At 38.0% G+C, this 19,951-nt stretch overlaps 1 protein-coding gene and 1 pseudogene across 4 annotated transcripts in view; both read right to left on the reverse strand.

The window, feature by feature from the left end:
- The window catches only part of LOC137241257 (uncharacterized), a 137,989-nt gene that overhangs the window by 39,149 nt on the left and 78,889 nt on the right, over nt 1-19,951 (reverse strand). The window lies entirely within an intron of this gene.
- Nucleotides 8,574-9,332, reverse strand: LOC137242870 (craniofacial development protein 2-like; annotated as a pseudogene).

Raw genomic sequence — 19,951 nt, forward strand, 5'->3', positions numbered from 1 at the left:
TGATACTAAATAAAAGCTTGTAAAATGGAATTTCTGCTCTGCGAAGAATTACTAGAGAATGTTTAAAGTAAGTTAACAAAATAGGCAAATATTTAATATGAACGAATCTTTATGTTTTTAAGGTCAACCACATATTTTCTAAACATTCTGCACTTCTCTGGTTACGGCAACTGTATTAGATTTAGATACATGATTTTGCAAATGGTCGCCAATATTTTTGTGCTCCTTCCCGTGTCAGGCCGCTTTGGCAAGCCCAGTTTCATGTATATTTATATGTAAAAATATCATTTCTAAGTTGAAGAACTAAGGGACTTGGGAATATTTCCAAGTATTTCTGAATCAAAAATCAAATTTAGCAAAAAGCGTGATTACTCTGTTTTTAATAAATCCATGTTGCCATTTAAACTTTAGTTTCCTTCTGGGATATTCATGCTATTGCTCTCTGGTCTTTGCCGACCACTGATTTAGGGATATCAGATAGTACGTACGGTACCTTTCCAATGTTCCACATGTTTTCATCAATCCGACACCGTGTCCAGATATGGAGTTTATTGTTTTATCTTGAACTCGTAAAATATTATCAACTTGAAAGCCCATTGTTATTTCACTGTTGTTTCATTTTATCACCGTATCGTAGTATATTACGAAAAAATTATATAATATATTTTTTCCTACCGGGTATTCACGTTAACAAATTTGATATAAAAACAAAATACAAACATAGCTGCTTAGTCGAAGCAAATCATAGTAAAAGAGAAAACGCTTTAAGCTAGGCGTATTAACCCACATTTAGACAAACGGCTGTTTAAATAAAGCACACGCTCTACCATTTACAAAAACAAATACATGCATGAATGTATTGTAATATTAATATTTTAGTATATGTCATTATATTCTTTATAGCACTGCTAACACTACACTGCAATCAACTTATTGCCTGTTGTCAAATATAAATTTTAATAATAGGCTAATTTAAAAGCGATAGCGTATTAGTTTTTAGCTAGCGGCAAGCAGAAACAAAATACATACTAAGATGATAGAAAAATTGTCTGGTTAGTAAGTTATTTGCAGTAAGTGGGCTATTAGGCAATATTGCTGCAAACAGACTTTTGTGAAAATATTTAAAATGTAACCGAATATATTGTTCTTATATAAAGCCGTGTATAGAAAAATTCGTCAAATTAAGGGCTTTTTTTAATTTTTTTTAATTTTATTTTAACTTTATATTAAGTCGCTTTCATGTTTGTCCCCTCATTTCCATACGAAGTTTTGACCCACGGAAAGTTTTTTTCGGTTAGTTCCCGTTGCGCTAGACACTTGATACTTACACCATAGTTCAGATCTGAGAGACATTACAATGTAAGTGGAAAAAAATCCGCTAGGTGGCGCACGGATCGAGATACACAGAAAATAAATTTTAAAATGGAAATTTTGTGATCGACTTTCAACTAACTTCTCGGTGATCCAAAGACTTGCAACTTAGCACATAGTTTGCGAGTCGATGGCACTACAATTGGTGGAAAGCCAAATGCCGCCAGGTGGCAGACGAATCGAGATAAACGAAAATCCCTGAAAAAACCCAGGGAGTAATGCAATCGATTTTAGAGTATCTTCCCGGTGAGCTGGAGATATGAAACTTGAGCCGTAAGTCAGAACCCGGTGACAATGCAATATTTTATCAAACAAATTCCGCTAGGTGGCGCATGGATCGAGATATTAGGAAAATTAATTTTGATTTGGGAATCTTTCAATCCATTTATAACTAGATTCCCTGTTACCTAGAGACTTGTAACTTCGCACATAGTGCGAGACCTGATGACAATACAATTTATAAAAAACAAAGTTCCGATAGGTGGCGTGCTAAATGAGATAACTACAAATCCCTGAAAAACGAGGGGAATCGTGCGATCGATTTTTGAGTAACATGCCGGTGAGCTAAAGACTTGAAACTTGGGCCGTGGGTCAGAACCGGGTGACAATGCAATATTTTATCAAAAAAATTCCGCTAGGTGGTGCATGGATTAAGATATTAGGCAAATTAATTTTAATTTGGAAATTTTTCAATCCATTTTTAACTAACTCCCCGATTACCTAGAGACTTGTAACTTAGCACATAGTGCGAGACCTGATGACAATACAATTTATAAAAAACAAAGTTCCGCTAGGTGGCGTGCTAATTGAGATAACTACAAATCCCTGAAAAACGAGGGGAATCTTGCGATCGATTTTTGAGTAACTTGTCGGCCAGCTAGAGATTTGAAACTTGGGCCGTGGGTCAGAACCCGGTGACAATGCAACATTTGATCAAAAAAATTCGCTAGGTGGCACGCGGATTGAGATAGTAAAAAAACCACTTTTTATTTTGGGAATTTTTCAATTCATTTTTAACTAACTTTCTGGTTAACTAGAGACTTGAAACATGACACTTAGTTAGATGCCTGGTGACAATACAACCTATAGAAAACAAAGTTCCCCTAGGTGGCGTGCTAGTCGAGATAACTGCAAATCCTTTAAAAACGGGGGAAATTTTGCGATCGATTTTCGAGTAGCTTCCCGATGAGCTAGCGACATGAAACTTTAGCCGTAAGTCAGAACCCGATGACAATGCAATATTTTATCAAAAAAATTCCGCTAGGTGGCGCATGGATCGAGATATTGAGATATTGGTTATATATTATATAGTTTTAAATTTGAAATTTGGAATCGATTTTTATCTAACACCATGGATATCTAGAGACTTGAAACCTGAAATATAGTTTAAAACCCGGTGACAGTGCAATGTTTGATCAAAAAAAGGCCATACCTTCATGGCTAGCCTCCTGAGTGTTGCAGGCGTTGTAGAATTCCACCTCGTTGAAAGCCCAACTCAATGCACGTCCTTGCATACTTTTAGGCGTACACGACTTTCACTACGATTCTTTTAGACTTTAAGGCGTATGCGAATTTCGCCACGATTTTCAGCTGTGCAAATTAAGTAGCTGATAAATGAGGCGGAATTCTCTTGTTATGATGCGAGGTGGAATTCTATTTTTTTTCGCCAGTGTTGTCAGCGAAAATTCCACTAATTCTCTTAAGTCTTGCTATTTTGAAAAAATAAATAAAGATAAGAATTTTAGCTTACTTACTTACTTACTTAATTGGCGCTTAACCGTCTAAACGGTTATGGCCGTCCAACAAGGCGCGCCAGTCGCTCCTTCGCTCCGCCAACCGGCACCAATTGGTCACACCAAGGGATTTTAAATCGTTTTCCACCTGGTCCTTCAAACGGAGTGAGGGCCACCCTCTACCTCTGCTTCCATAGGCGGGTTCCGATAGAAACACTTTTTTGGCCGGAGCATCATCTTTCATTCGCATAACATGGCCTAGCCAGCGCAGCCGCTGCATTTTAATTCGCTGGACTATGTTGATGTCTGCGTACAGCTCGTACAGCTCATTATTAAATCTTCTTCGGTACTCGCCACCGCCAACGCGTAGAGGTCCATAAATCTTTCGAAGAACTTTTCTCTCGAACACTCCCAAAGCCGCTTCATCTGCTGTTGTCATGGTATATGCTTCTGCCCCATATAGCAGGACGGATACGATAAGTGACTTGTAGAGTATGATTTTCGTTCGCCGAGAGAGGACTTTACTTTTCAATTGCCTACCTAGCCCAAAGTAGCTTTTATTGGCAAGATTGATTCTTTGCTGGATTTCAGTGGTGATGTTGTTGCTAGTGTTGATGCTGGTTCCCAAATAAACGAAGTCTTTTACTATTTCGAAATTATGGCTGCCAACAGTAGCGTGGTTGCCAAGGCGCGTATGCGCTGACTCTTTGCTCGATGACAGCAGGTACTTCGTTTTGTCCTCATTCACCACCAAACCCATCTTTATCGCTTCTTTTTACAGTTTGGAGTAAGCAGAATTAACAGCGCGGGTGTTTAGGCCGATGATATTAATGTCATCAGCATATGCCAGTAATTGCACGCTTTTATAGTATATTGTTCCAGTGCGGTTAAGTTCTGCAGCTAGTATAATTTTCTTCAGCATCAAATTAAAGAAATCGCACGATAGGGGGTCACCCTGTCTGAAACCTCGTTTAGTTTCGAACGGCTCGGAGAGATCCTTCCCAATTCTGACTGAGCTGATGGTGTTGCTCAACGTCATTTTGCATAGCAGTATAAGTTTTGCGGGGAAAGCAAATTCAGACATAGCGGCATATAGGCAGCTCCTTTTTGTGCTGTCGAAAGCGGATTTAAAGTCGACGAAGAGGTGATGTGTGTCGATTCTCTTTTCACGGGTTTTTCCAAGATTTGGCGCATTGTGAAAATCTGGTCGATGGTAGATTTACCAGGTCTGAAGCCGCACTGATAAGGTCCAATCAGCCGATTCACGGTGGGCTTCAATCCTTCGCACAATACACTTGAAAGGAACTTATATGCGATATTAAGAAGGTTGATTCCACGATAGTTGGCGCATTTTGCAATATCCCCCTTCCTGCGGACTGGGCAAAGAACACTTAGATTCCAACCATCGGGCATGCACTCTTCCGCCCATATTTTGCTAAGAAGCTGCTGCATGCGCCTTACCAACTCCTCGCCGCCGTACTTGAATAGCTCCGCAGGCAATCCATCAGCGCCGACGGCCTTGTTGATTTTCAATCTGGTTATTGCTATTCTAACTTCATCATAATCGGACGGGGGGACATATATTCCATCATCATCGATTGCGGGATCGGGTTCTTCATCTCTGCGCGGTCAATTGCTGCCTCCATTTAGGAGAGCAGAGAAGTGTTCCCTCCATAATCTAAACACTTTCTGGACATCAGTTACAAGGTTGCCGTTTTCGTTCCTACAGAAGTTTGCCCCGGTCTTAAAACCTTCCGTCTGTCGCCGTATTTTTTGGTAAAATTTTCGGGCGTTATTCCTGGTAGCTAGCAGCTCAAGCTCCTCGCACTAACGCCTTTCTGCTTCTGCTGTTTTCTTCCTGAAAAGGCGTCTCGCATTCTTTTTCAACTCACGTTAGCCTTCATACACTCCTCTTGTCGCGCTCGCTTTTAACGTAGCCTGTAAGCAGCGTTCTTTCTTTCGGTTGCAACGCGGCATTCTTCATCGTACCGTTGTTTTTTCGCGGCCGCCGGTCACCAATTTTTTCCTCGGCGGCAGTACGAATTGTTTTGGAGTTATGCTCCCACTGCTCCTGTATTTCTTCAGGATGAGTTGTGCTCTCAGAGAGCAGGTGAGAGAGTCGAGTTGCGAAATCATTGGCAGTCTGTTGTGATTGAAGCTTTTTGACGTCTAGCTTCTCTTGTGTTTTTATACTGAGTTGAGCAGAGCTCACAGAGTATATTAACTTTGTATTTAATTAGCGAGCTTTGCTCATATTGCTTTACACAATGGTTTTTGTAATTGATATTAGAGAAAAATTGTAAGTTTACAAACGGCGATGGTTACTAGGACATGTTTCTGAATTTCACTTCTTCATCAGCTAGCTTTTTGGGAGCTGAGCGTTGAACTCGAATCTCCAACATTCATATCAGTGCAAGCCTTTTAGCTGCTAAGCCATATGAATGTCCGTTGTACGCTATACAATTGGTCTCTAAGAGTTGCCTTTTTGTTTATATTCCTTTTGATCACCATGTAGGCACATACACTCTGTATGTAGTTTATTCCTAATGGTGTGGATATGATTTTTAGGCGCGCTTTTGAAAGCTTAGTAACATATATCAAAATCATCGGGATCGAAAAAAAATTTGATTGAGCCATGTCCGTCCGTCCGTCTGTCCGTCAACACGATAACTTGAGTAAATTTTGAGGTATCTTGATGAAATTTGGTACTTAGGTTTCTGAGCACTCATCTCAGATCGCTATTTAAAATGAACAATATCGGACTATAACCACGCCCACTTTTTCGATATCGAAAATTTCGAAAAATCGGAAAAGTGCGATAATTCATTACCAAAGACGGATAAAGCAATGAAAATTGGTAGGTGAGTTGAATTGATGACGCTGAAGAGAAAATTAGTAAAATTTTGGACAATGGGGGTGGCACCGCCCAGTTTTAAAAGAAGGTAATTTAAAATTTTGCAAGCTGTAATTTGGCAGTCGTTGAAGATATCATGATGAAATTTGGCAGGAACGTTACTCCTATTACTATATGTATGCTTAATAAAAATTAGCAAAATCGGAGAACGACCATGCCCACTTTAAAAAAAATTTTTTTTTTTAAGTAAAATTTTAACAAAACATTTAATATCTTTACAGTATATGAGTAAATTATGTCAACATTCAACTCCAGTAATGATATGGTGCAACAAAATGCAAAAATAAAAGAAAATTTTAAAATGGGCGTGGCTCCGCCCCTTTTCATTTAATTTGTCTAGGATACTTTTAATGCCATAAGTCGAACAAACATTTACCAATCCTTGTGAAATTTGGTAGGGGTATAGATTCTGGGACAATAACTTATTTCTGTGAAAAAGGGCGAAATCGGTTGAAGCCACGCCCAGTTTTTTATACACAGTCGACCTTCCGCTCAGCCGTTAACACGATAACTTGAGCAAAAATCAATATAACTTTACTAAACTCAGTTCACGTATTTATCTGAACTCACCTTGCATTGGTATAAAGAATGGCCGAAATCCGGCCATGACCACGCCCACTTTTTCGAGATCGAAAATTACCAAAAACGAAAAAAATGCTATAATTCTTATCAAATACTAAAAAAGGGATGAAACATGGTATTTTGATTGGTTTATTGACGCAAAATATAACTTTAGAAAAAAACTTTGTAAAATGGGTGTGACACCTACCCTATTAAGTAGAATGATATGAAAAAGTTCTGCAGGGCGAAATAAAAAACCCTTGAAATCTTGGCAGGAATACTGTTCGTGGTATTATATATATATATATATAAATTAGCGGTATCCAACAAATGATGTTCTGGGTCACCTTGGAATCGTCCACTAAAAACTAAGCCCCACGCCCTTTTGAAATAATCATTAACACCTTTCGTTTGATACCCATATTGTACAAACGCATTCTAGAGTCACCCCTGGTCCAACTTTATGGCGATATCTCGAAAAGTTGTCCACCTATAGAACTAAGGCTCACTCCCTTTTTATTTGATACCCATAGCGTACAAACAAATTCTAGGGTCACCCCTGGTCTACCTTTATGGCGATATCTCGAAACGGCGTCCACCTATACAACTACCACCACTCCCTTTTAAAACCCTCATTTATACCTTTAATTTGATACCCATATCTTACAAACACATTCTAGAGTCACCCCTGGTCCACCTTTATGGTGATATCTCGAAAAGGCGTCCATCTATAGAACTAAGCTCCACACCCTTTTGAAATACTCATTAACACCTTTCGTTTGATACCCATATTGTGCAAACGCATTCTAGAGTCACTCCAGGTCCACCTTTATGGCGATATTTCGAAAAGTCGTCCACCTATAGAACTAAGGCCCACTCCCTTTTAAAATGCTCATTAACCCCTTTCATTTGGTACCCATATCGTACAAACAAATTCTAGGGTCACCCCTGGTCTACCTTTATGGCGATATCTCGAAACGGCGTCCACCTATACAACTACAACCACTCCCTTTTAAAACCCTCATTTATACCTCTAATTTGATACCCATATCTTACAAACACATTCTAGAGTCACCCCTGGTCCACCTTTATGGTGATATCTCGAAAAGGCGTCCATCTATAGAACTAAGCTCCACACCCTTTTGAAATACTCATTAACACTTTCGTTTGAACCCATATTGTGCAAACGCATTCTAGAGTCACCCCTGGTTCACCTTTATGGCGATATTCCGAAAAGTCGTCCACCTATAGAACTAAGGCCCACTCCCTTTTAAAATGCTCATTAACCCCTTTCATTTGATACCCATATTGTACAAACAAATTCTAGGGTCACCTCTGGTCTACCTTTATGGCGATATCTCGAAACGGCGTCCACCTATACAACTACCACCACTCCCTTTTAAAACCCTCATTAATACCTTTAATTTGATACCCATATCGTAAAACACATTCTAGAGCCACCCATGGGCCACCTTTATGGCGATATCTCGAAAAGGCGTCCACCTATACAACTACCACCACTCCCTTTTAAAACCCACATTAATACCTTTAATTTGATACCCATATCGTAAAACACATTCTAGAGTCACCCCTGGTCCACCTTTATGGCGATATCTCGAAAAGGCGTCCACCTATAGAACTAAGGCCCACTCCCTTTTAAAATGTTCATCAACCGCTTTCATTTGATACCCATATCGTACAAACAATTTCTAGGGTCACCCCTGGTCCACCTTTATGGCGATATCCCTAAATGGCGTCCACCTATAGAACTATGGCCCACTCCCTCATAAAATACTCTTTAATACCTTTCATTTGATACACATGTCATACAAACACATTCCAGGATTACCCCCGGTTCATTTTCCTACATGGTTATTTTCCCTTATGTTGTCACCATAGTTCTCAACTGAGTATGTAATGTTCGGTTACACCCGAACTTAACCTTCCTTACTTGTTTGTTCCTTGGTTTTAGCCCCGTTGAGGCGGGTGCGTATTTTGGCTGCAATGAGATAATGGTCCGAGTCGATGTTAGGTCCTCGGATCGTGCGCACATCTAAAACACTGGAGGCATGCCTTCCGCCTATCACAACGTGATCGATCTGATTGCGAGTATTTCGATTAGGAGACAGTCATGTAACTTGATGTATCTTTTTATGCACCAACCTCGTGCTGGATATGATCACGTTTCGAGCACCGGCCAAGTCAATCAGCCTCAGTCCGTTAGGAGATGTTTCATTGTGTAGGTTGAACTTTCCGACTGCAGGGGCAAAAGCACCTTCTTTGCCCACCCTGGCGTTAAAGTCGCCAAGCACGACTTTTATATCATGACGTGGGCAGCGCTCGTACGTGCGTTCTAATTCTTCATAAAAAGTGTCGTTCACCTCATCGTCTTTCTCCTCTGTGGGCACATGGACGCAGATGAATGATATGTTAAAAAATTTTGCTTTTATTCGGATAGCGGCGAGACGCTCGTCCACAGGCGTGAACGTCATCACTTGGCCACAAAGTCTCTCTCCCACCACGAATCCGACGCCGAAACTGCGCTCATTCGTATGGCCGCTCCAATAGATGTCACAATTTTTGATCTTCTTTCTTCCATGCTTCGTCCAACGCATTTCTTGGATGGCTGTGATGTCAGATTTTGCTTTAACGAGGACATCAACCAGCCGGGCATCTGCACCAATCCCATTCAGGGAGCGGACGTTCCAAGTGCATGCCCTCAATTTATTGTCCTTCAAACGTTTGCCATGGTCGTCATCAATAGAGAGTGTATTTATCCAAAGTTTGTTGTTATATTTCATTGGAGTATGGTTTTACGTGGCGGGTCCCAAGCCCAGCGCACAACCCACTCAGCTGGGTTGAAAATATTACTTGCACGTTTATATAGCGAGCCGCTTGCTCCAAGACAGACGCCCGCTTGCAGCCGCACCTAGAGGTGTACCGACGCTGCCGATGAGATCTCCCCCGGCTAGCCCTTAAACCGATTATGTCAGAGTCGCCTAGCCAGGTTGTCGCCTTCTCACATTACCTCACCTCTAAACGGATGTTTAGCGGCTACCCAGAGGATACTTGGCCGCAAGCGACCGGCAGTAGTGAGCTGCTTGAACCGCATGCAAAAGAACCGCTCGTGCCATTCCCAGGTGAATGACGGTCAGAAGTTTCGCCACTTTCGTGGACTTCTACACACGGCTCCACCCTCTAACTTAGGAATTACTTCAATTACTAATCAAAGTTGCAATTGCCTTTTTGTAGGCAGTACTAAAAAATTTAAAATAAAAAGATAAAATGTTAAGGACTATATTTATATAAATGTACCAAAAAATAGAAGGCAATTTTTCTTTTAATATAGACATAGTTTTGTTGAATTTTGACTAAAACAGTTTAACAATAAAAGAATTTTGGTATTTAAAGTTATAAAGGTAGAGTGCGTGTTTAAATTTTAAATAATCAATTAGTTAATCCCAAGTACATGGTTAGCCTTAAATTGAAAGATTGCGCTCCACCTTTATAGTTTTAGATCACAAAATTCTTTTACAAGAGTTTTTTAGTCAAAATTCAACAAGACCATGTCTGTATTAAAGGAAAAATTGCCTTCTATTTTTTGGTCCATTTATATAAAGGAAGTCCTTAAATTATTTTTTATCATCTTTTTTTCTATTGTTCTCTGAAATCATGGTTCCGAAATAGTTCAGTGTTTCGGGATCATGTCGGATTTATTTTGATACCATTTCTACATAAATTGCCTTTTTATTACTTACTGCATGATTTAGATTAACAAGAAGCCGAAGACCGTGTATTATTGTTTAATCTTTATATGCATGTTTCTTTAAAAATTGAATATGATTCATAGCTAATCAGCTAGTTTCTCTTCGGGTCAACTTGCTATTACCGTTTCAACTACGTCGTAAGATTTCGATACGTTCAGTGCTATCAGGATCGTTCCTTTTGTAATAATTGTCTCTTTGAAGCCAAATGTATTATAAATATCACAATTTTCCGGCGAAAATCTTTCCAAACCCTTCTGATCTTAGTCTAATCAATAACATGGTATGATCTGCTCTGTAGGCAAAGAAGTTTGACTTCAAAAGAGACATGCCCATTTTGACAAGTACTTTACAGTGGGAACTAAAGCAATGATAAAGATTTTTGAACAAAAGCTTTGGAAGAAAACCTCCTTGACAATCAGTGATACAATCAAAAAAACTGTAAAAACAACAAAGCCGACCTTACCTGGGGCTAGAGAAATCTTACTGCCTTCCGACCATTGGTGATGTACTCCAGTACTCTAGTTAAATCTTTAGGCCAGAAAACAAGTTTATATTTTTTGAATAGCCAGGCCACACGAAAGTGTCTTTACTCATATGTTGACAGTAAAAAGTCTATGATTGAAGGTGGCCTAGCACTAGTTCAGTTGTTAAGGGTTAAACCTCAACCCCCCCCCCCTCCCCCCACGTCGCTATGCCCCTGATGAATACTATTTCCAAAAATTTAGTAATTGTGCCCATTCAATGTAAAATCATATTTTTGTCACAATTTACAACCATAATAATAAAACACTGCCTTAAAATTTAGTTCTTGGAGTTCTGCTTTAAGTATATCAATTTCGATTTTTTTGGCCATTTTCGGTCATTTTTCTTTTTTCGACATTTTTAATTCGATAAAAAAAGTTTTCTGTATAAAAAGGTTTTTAACCATTCGGCCTTTTGTGTATCGAAAGCTTTTTTTCGACATATCGTACGGATCCCCACAAAAAATGTAAAATTATTTGTTTCTCACCCAATAGAGTATCTAGTTTCACTGTACTGTTGTACTTTGGAGCTAAAAAATGTTGAGCATATGCTATTTCAAGGTTTTCAATTTATTCTTAATAATCTTATGGAGATGAAATTAGGAACTCGTTCAATACACGGCATCAGGTATAGTTAGGATAAAAACTATAAAAGGAATCACAATAATTGTGACCTAAGTGTCGGCCTAAAAAGTTAATCATTATAACCCAACCTATTATCTCTTTTATCTCTTGGACCTGAGTACGAGTATGCCTTATAAAAATATCTTAAAGCAAAAGCACACTGTGTGAAGATATTTCCACATAAATGAAAAACACCACTGAGGAGATTTAAGCTGAGTTTCACTTTTAATTGTACTACGTGATTTTTGCAAGGCAGATTGATTTTAGCTTAGAAACTTTTCATGGCAGAAATATTCTAGGAGTGTTTGGCAACCTGTTGCCTAGAAAAACGTTTTCTAAAATATTTTGGTGTTGTTTTTCCCGATGGTAGTACATGAACTCTACGGTGTGGTGGTCAAGTAAACTATCATTATATTCGTAACATACTTTATGTTTCTTCTATCCAACAACAAGCCCTTTTAATGCGATGATAAGTAGTTCATCCTTCGTGCCTTCAATGTTTTAAAGAAGCGTATAGTTTTATGATAAACTATAATCATACAAACAATCAAAACCATTGAACAACAGCTTTTAACCATCTTAAGTTATCAGTTTATTGGCTGTCAACCAAAACAGAGATATAAAAGGTGAAGAAGATAATATAAAAGAAACAGTAAAAAAATTCACACTTCCGGTTCAATGTAATTGGGAATTTTAAATGCGTATTCAAGTATTTTGGCTACTTGGATGTCAATCATAATTGACGTATCAACATTACTTATGATGTAATCACTCTTTTTAATGCCATATAATCCGACATGCACTCAATAGCTGCTGGGTTAATTAAATGGTTATTAAAAAAATTAAATGTGCTTGAAACTATTTTGATTGTTTTTTTTTATTTAGTTGGGTGAATTTTAATTTAATTTTACTTTTTAATTTGTTTTATGTATAATTTATTTGTATACATACGTACTTTTTAATAGTTTTTCATGAAATATTAAAGATGCGCAACTTTGTATTGACTTTCGCGCTGTCAAAGCACTAACCATTATTCACAACATGCCTACATTGGCCTCAAGCGTGACTCTACAGCAATGCGTGGGCATGCGCTGTTTTAAGTTCGTTGCTTGAATCTTTCGTTAAATAAACAGAATTGACAGTCCTACAGTTTTCTATAAAAAACATTAATATTGCTGTATTTTTTTTATTCATAAAAACTAAAAACAACAACAACAAAAGTGATTACATAAATCAATTTCCTAACTGTTCTTGCCCTTTTTTGTTTATCTTAATTTTTTGTCTATTTTTTTATATTTATACCTTTATATTAAGTCGCTTTCATGTTTGTCCCCTCATTTCCATACGAATTTTTGACCCACGGAAAAGTCTTTTTCGGTAACTTCCCGTTGAGCTACACACTTGATACTTAGAACATAGTTCAGATCTGAGAGACATTACAAGGGGAAAAAATTCGCTAGGTGGCGCACGGATCGAGATATACAGAAAATTAATTTTAAAATGGAAATCTTGCGATCGACTTTTAACTATCTTCCCGGTGATCCAAAGACTTGAAACTTAGCACATAGTTTGCGAGTCGGTGGCACTACAATTCGTGGAAAACAAAATGCCGCTAGGTGGCAGACGAATCGAGATAAACGAAAATCCACGAAAAAACCTGAAAAACGCAGGGAATCTTGCTATATATTTTTGCGTAACTCCCCGGTGACTGACAATGCAATATTTTATCAAAAAAATTCCTCTAGGTGGTGCATGGATCGAGATATTAGGAAAATCAATTTTAATTTGGGAATTTTCAATCCATTTTTAACAAACTTGCCGGTTACCTAGAAACTTGTAAGTTAGCACATAGTTCGAGACCCGGTGACAATACAATTTACAGCAAACAAAATTCCGCTAGGAGACGCGCTAAATGAGATAACTACAAATCCTTGAAAAACGAGGGGAATTTCGCAATCAATTTTTTAGTAACTTCCCGGTGAGCTGGAGATATGAAACTTGAGCCGTAACCCAGTGACAATGCAACACTTGATCAAAAAAAATTCACTAGGTGGCACGCTGATCGAGATAGTAAGAAAACAAATTTTAATTTGGGAATATTTCAATCCATTTTTAACTATCTTCCCGGTTAGCTAGAGATTTGTAACTTAGCACTTAGTTAGAGGCCTGGTGAAATATTACTTATAGAAAACAAACTTCCACTAGGTGGGGCGCTAGTCAAGATAACAGCAAATCCTTTAAAAAGGGGGGAAATATTGCGATCGGTTTTCGAGGAGCTTGCCGATGAGCTAGAGACATGAAACTTGGGCCGTAAATCAGAACCCAGTGGCAATGGAATATTATATCAAAAAAATTCCGCTAGGTGGCACATGGATCGAGATATTGAGAAAACTATTTTTCAATTGGGAATTTTGCAATCTATTTTTAACTAACTTCCTGGATATCTAGACACTTGAAACCTGAAATATAGTTTAAAACTCGGTGACAGTGCAATGTTTGATCAAACAAGTAAGGAAGGTTAAGTTCGGGTGTAACCGAACATTACATACTCAGTTGAGAGCTATGGTGACAACATAAGGGAAAATAACCATGTAGGAAAATGAACCGAGGGTAGCGCTGGAATATGTTTATATGACATGTGTATCAAATGAAAGGTATTAAAGAATATTTTATGAGGGAGTGGGCCATAGTTCTATAGGTGGACGCCATTTAAGGATATCGCCATAAAGGTGGATCAGGGTTGACTCTAGAATGTGTTTGTACGATATGGGTATCAAACGAAAGGTGTTAATGAGTATTTCAAATGAGAGTGGGGTTTAGTTCTATAGGTGGACGCCTTTTCGAGATATCGCCATTAGGGTGGACCAGGGGAGATTCTAGAATGTGTTTGTACGATATGTGTATCAAATTAAAGGTATTAATGGGGGTTTTAAAAGGGAGTGGTGGGAGTTATATAGGTGGTCGCCTTTTCGAGATATCGGCATAAAGGTGGACCAGGCGTGACTCTAGAATGCGTTTGTACAATATGGGGATCAAACTAAAGGTGTTAATGAGTATTTTAAAAGGTCGTGGGTCTTAGTTCTATAGGTGGACGCCTTTTCGAGATATCGCCATAAAGGTGGACCAGGGGTGACTCTAGAATGTGTTTGTACGATATGGGTATCAAATTAAAGGTATTAATGAGTGTTTTAAAAGGGAGTGGTGGTAGTTGTATAGGTGGTCGCCTTTTCGAGATATCGGCATAAAGGTGGACCAGAGGTGACTCTATAACGCGTTTGTACAATATGCCTATCAAATGAAAGGTGTTAGTGAGCATTTTAAAAGGGCGTGGGGCTTAGTTCTATAGGTGGATGCCTTTTCGAGATATCGCCATAAAGGTGGACCAGGTGTGATTCTAGAATGTGTTTGTACGATATGGGTATAAAATTAAAGGTACTAATGAGGGGTTTAAAAAGGAGTGGTGGTAGTTGTATAGGTGGTCGCCTTTTCGAGATATCGGCGTAAAGGTGGACCAGGGGTGGCTCTGGAATGCGTTTGTACAATATGGCTATCAAACGAAAGGTTTTAGTGAGTATTTTAAAAGGGCGTGGGGCTTAGTTCTATATGTGGACGCCTTTTCGAGATATCGGCATAAAGGTGGACCATGGGTGATTCTAGAATGCGTTTGTACAATATGGGTATCAAATGAAAGGTGTTAATGAGTATTTTAAAAGGGTGTGGGGCTTAGTTCTATAGGTGGACGCCTTTCCGAGATATCGCCATAAAGGTGGACCAGGGGTGACTCTAGAATGTGTTTGTACGATATGGGTATCAAATTAAAGGTATTAATGAGGGTTTTAAAAGGGAGTGGTGGTAGTTGTATAGGTGGTCGCGTTTTCGAGATATCGGCATAAAGGTGGACCAGGGGAGACTCTAGAATGCGTTTCTACAATATGGGTATCAAACGAAAGGTGCTAATGAGTATTTTAAAAGGGCGTGGGCTTAGTTCTAATAGGTGGACGCCTTTCGAGATATCGCCATAAAGGTGGACCAGGGGTGACTCTAGAATGTGTTTGTACGATATCGGTATCAAATTAAAGGTATTAATGAGGGTTTTAAAAGGGAGTGGTGGTAGTTGTATAGGTGGACGCCTTTTCGAGATATCGCCATGATGGTGGACCAGGGGTGAGTCTAGAATGTGTTTGTACGATATGGGTATCAAATTAAAGGTATTAATTAGGGTTTTAAAAGGGAGTGGTGGTAGTTGTATGGGTGGTCGTCTTTTCGAGATATCGCCATAAAGGTGGACCAGGGGTGACTCTAGACTTTGTTTGTACGTTATGGGTATCAAATGAAAGATGTTAATGAGTATTTTGAAAGGGAGTGGGGTTTAGTTCTATAGGTGGATGCCTTTTCGATATATCGCCATAAAGGTGAACCAGGGGTGACTCTAGAATATGGTTTTACGATATGGGTATCAAATTAAAGGTATTAATGGGGCTTTTAAAAGGGAGTGATGGTGGTTGTATATGTGAAGGCGTTTTCCAGATATCGACCAAAATGTGGACCAAGGTGACCCAGAACATCATCTGTTGGATACCGCTAATTTATATATATATATAATACCACGAACAGTATTCCTGCCAAGATTTCATGGGTTTTTTATTTCGCCCTGCAGAACTTTTTCATTTCATTCTACTTAATATGGTAGGTGTCACACCGATGTTAGAAAGTTTTTTTCCAAAGTTATATTTTGCGTCAATAAACCAATCCAAATACCATGTTTCATCCCTTTTTTCGTATTTGGTATAGAATTATGGCATTTTTTTCGTTTTTGGTAATTTTCGATATCGAAAAAGTGGGCGTGGTCATAGTCGGATTTCGGCTATTTTTTTTACCAATACAAAGTGAGTTCAGATAAGTACGTGAACTGAGTTTAGTAAAGATATATCGATTTTTGCTCAAGTTATCGTGTTAACGGCCGAGCGGAAGGACAGGTGGTCGACTGTGTATAAAAACTGGGAGTGGCTTCCACCGATTTCGCCCTTTTTCACAGAAATAGGTTATTGTCCCAGAATCTAAGCCACTACCAAATTTCACAAGGATTGGTCAATTTTTGTTCGACTTATGGCATTAAAAGTATCCTAGAAAAATTAAATGAAAAAGGGCGGAGCTACGCCCATTTGAAATTTTCTTTTATTTTTGCATTTTGTTGCACGATATCATTACTGGAGTTGAATGTTGACATAATTTACTTAAATACTGGAAAGATATTAAATTTGTTGTTAAAATTTGACTTAAAAAAAAATTTTTTTTTTAAAGTGGGCGTGATCGTTCTCCGATTTTGATAATTTTCGCTAAGCATACATATAGTAATAGGAGTAACGTTCCTGCCAAATTTCATCATGATATCTTCAACGAATGCCAAATTACAGCTTGCAAAATTTTAAATTACCTTCTCTTAAAAGTGGGTGGTGCCACGCCCATTGTCCAAAATTTTTCTAATTTGCTATTCGGCGTCATCAGTTCAACTCACCTACCAAATTTCGTCGCTTTATCCGTCTTTGGTAATGAATTATCGCACTTTTTCGGTTTTTCGAAATTTGCGATTTCGAAAAAGTGGGCGTGGTTATAGTCCGATATTGTTCATTTTAAATAGCGATCTGAGATGAGTGCTCGGGAACCTATATACCAAATTTCATCAATATACCTCAAAATTTACTCAAGTTATCGTGTTAACGGACAGACGGAGGGACGGACATGGCTCAATCAAATTTTTTTTCGATCCTGATGATTTTGATATATGGAAGTCTATATCTATCTCCATTCCTTTATACCTGTACAACCAACCGTTATCCAATCAAAGTTAATATACTCTGTGAGCTCTGCTCAACTGAGTACACAAATTTGAGCTGCGTACCGCACAAGACGAACTATTTAGAAGATTGGGCCATACCTTCATGGCTAGCCCCCTGAGTGTTGCAGGCGATGTAGAATTCCACCTCGTTGAAGGCCCAACACAATGCACGTCCTTGCATACTTTTAGGCGTACGCAAATTTCACTACGATTTTCAGCTGTGCAAATTAAGTAGCTGACAAACGATGGGGAATTATCTTGTTATTATGCGAGGTGGAATTCTGTTGTTTTCGCCAGTGTTGTCAGCGAAATTTCCACAAATTCTCTTAAATCTTGCTATTTTGAACAAATAAATAAAGATAAGAATTTTCACTTAGGAATTACTTAAATTACTAATCAAAGTTGCAATTGCCTTTTTGTAGGCAGTACTAAAAAATTTAAAATAAAAAGATGATAAAAAATTTAAGGACTACCTTTATATAAATGGGTCAAAAAATAGAAGGAAATGTTTCCTTTAATATAGACATAGTCTTGTTGAATTTTGGCTTAAAAACTTTAACAATAGCTCTTGTAAAAGAATTTTGGGATTTAAAATTATAAAGGTACAGTGCGTGTTTAAATTTTAAATAATCAATTAGTTAATCCCAAGTACATGGTTCACCTTAAGTTGGAAGATTGCGCTCCACTTTTATAGTTTTATATCCCAAACTTTTTTACAAAAGCTATTGTTAAATTTTTTAGTCAAAATTCAACAAGACTATGTCTGTATCAAAGGAAAAATTGCCTGCTATTTTTTGTTCCATTTATATAAATGTAGTCCTTAACACTTTTTTATCATCTTTTTATTAGTATAATACTCCGTCATCATTATACAATAATTCTTCATCACGTTTCATTTGATTGGCGCACGTTCGTTGTAAGTCATTACGCGTGACGGTTTATATTACCAAACAACTCGCTGCAGGTAATTTTGGTGGTACGTGTGCATGTTTTTTTTTTTTTTTTTTTGGCGAGCTACAAAATTTACTTAGCACAGTCTATATAATTAAGTTATTGTATTACTACTTATTAAATTTCTTCTTTTTTGTTTATTTACATCTGTTCAAGCACGTTCATTATTTGGCGCGCAATTCGTGACTCACTAAGACGTCCTTTGATTTTAAGAATAATTGAATAATTTGTAGGAGTTTTGAGAAAATATAAGCAAATATCTTTTAAAGCAACAGTGGAAGAGAGCTCTCGCATTAAGTATATAGATACGGATATTTGAGATTGAATCTCAGTGTTCCTGAGCAAAAAATTTGATGTTGAAGTTAGAGACTCCGAAGCAGTTTTAATTACAGACATCAGAAGTTCGCCGGAATATTTTTTTCTAACGTCCAGTAGAAAGTTATATGAGGTAAAGTAGCAAAAAAGGCTTGCATACATATTTTTTAAGTTAACTAGAGCTCGATCAGAAGTTAAAGTTAAACCACAACAGAGGTAAATTTACTAGAAGAAAATAATCTCAGGCTTTCTGAGAAGCGATTTATTGATTTCTTATCTAATCAACTGATACCGACAATTCTTTTTTACTATCGTCTCATATCGATCGAATATTATTACCGTTGATCTATCAGTTTGTTATTAGCTTATTATCACGTGGTTATCGGCTTCTTATTGGTTTCTGATCAGCTTTTTATAACCGGTTTGTAGATATTTCATCGGTATTGTATTGAAATTTTATTGGTATTTGTTTTATAACAAATATATGACATTCCGAAACTAGTTTGCGCTCCGATAAAAAGTTTATAACTTTTCGACATAAAGTCGATAATTTTTTCATAATAAATCAGCATTTTTTTCTAACAAATTGATAACAGGCCGGTAGTTAAATCAATATCTTTTCGATAACAAATAGATTACTTTTTCATGACAAATCGGTAGCTTTTCGTTGATAAGTGCGAATGCCGAGCCTCCGTACATAGAAAATTCTAATTTGCTGTATATATTTCTCAACCTTTTGAACTGAGATGTCTAATAGTTAGTCAGTGACCACCTACATATATAAAAAGATCACGGTGAGAGTGGATGTGGGGAGAGAAGAGCAAATAATAATGTGGAAAACAGGTATACGAGCAAAAATGAATATTAAAGAGAGAGGTAAGGAGGGATAAGAAACTTTTAAAATAAAATAAAGTTCACGGTTCCCGGTAGAATATTATTATTAAGAATGTGAAAAGGCGATTCGTCTGCTTTGAGGGCTTTGAACAGATGTTACATCCGACGGTTATGTCAAGTTTCAATTTTTGTCTAATGTCTAAAAGTGTTTTCATTCTTTCTCTACAATAAGGGATGAGTGGGCATTGATTCAAGGGATTCAAGGGGTTGTGTAGCGCAATATATAGCTTCTCCAACCAAATTGTCAACCACAACTTCGAGCGGCGAATCCCGTTTCACTAACAGACGAGGCTCTGGCGACCCCAAGCTCCTCATGGAACTTGGGGGTGGGGAGGGAGGGTTGGCCTGAAGGTTTAATGTGGCCATATAAATCGTTCCCGAGATGGTCGGGCCAGTACGTTAATGGTGCTGTGTTACCAGAGCGTATCGGATCTGTATCCGACAAAGGACCATCACATCGATAA

The sequence above is a fragment of the Eurosta solidaginis genome, chromosome 2, assembly GCF_040869045.1.
Source record: "Eurosta solidaginis isolate ZX-2024a chromosome 2, ASM4086904v1, whole genome shotgun sequence".
In the NCBI taxonomy this organism is placed as follows: Eukaryota; Metazoa; Arthropoda; class Insecta; order Diptera; family Tephritidae; genus Eurosta; species Eurosta solidaginis.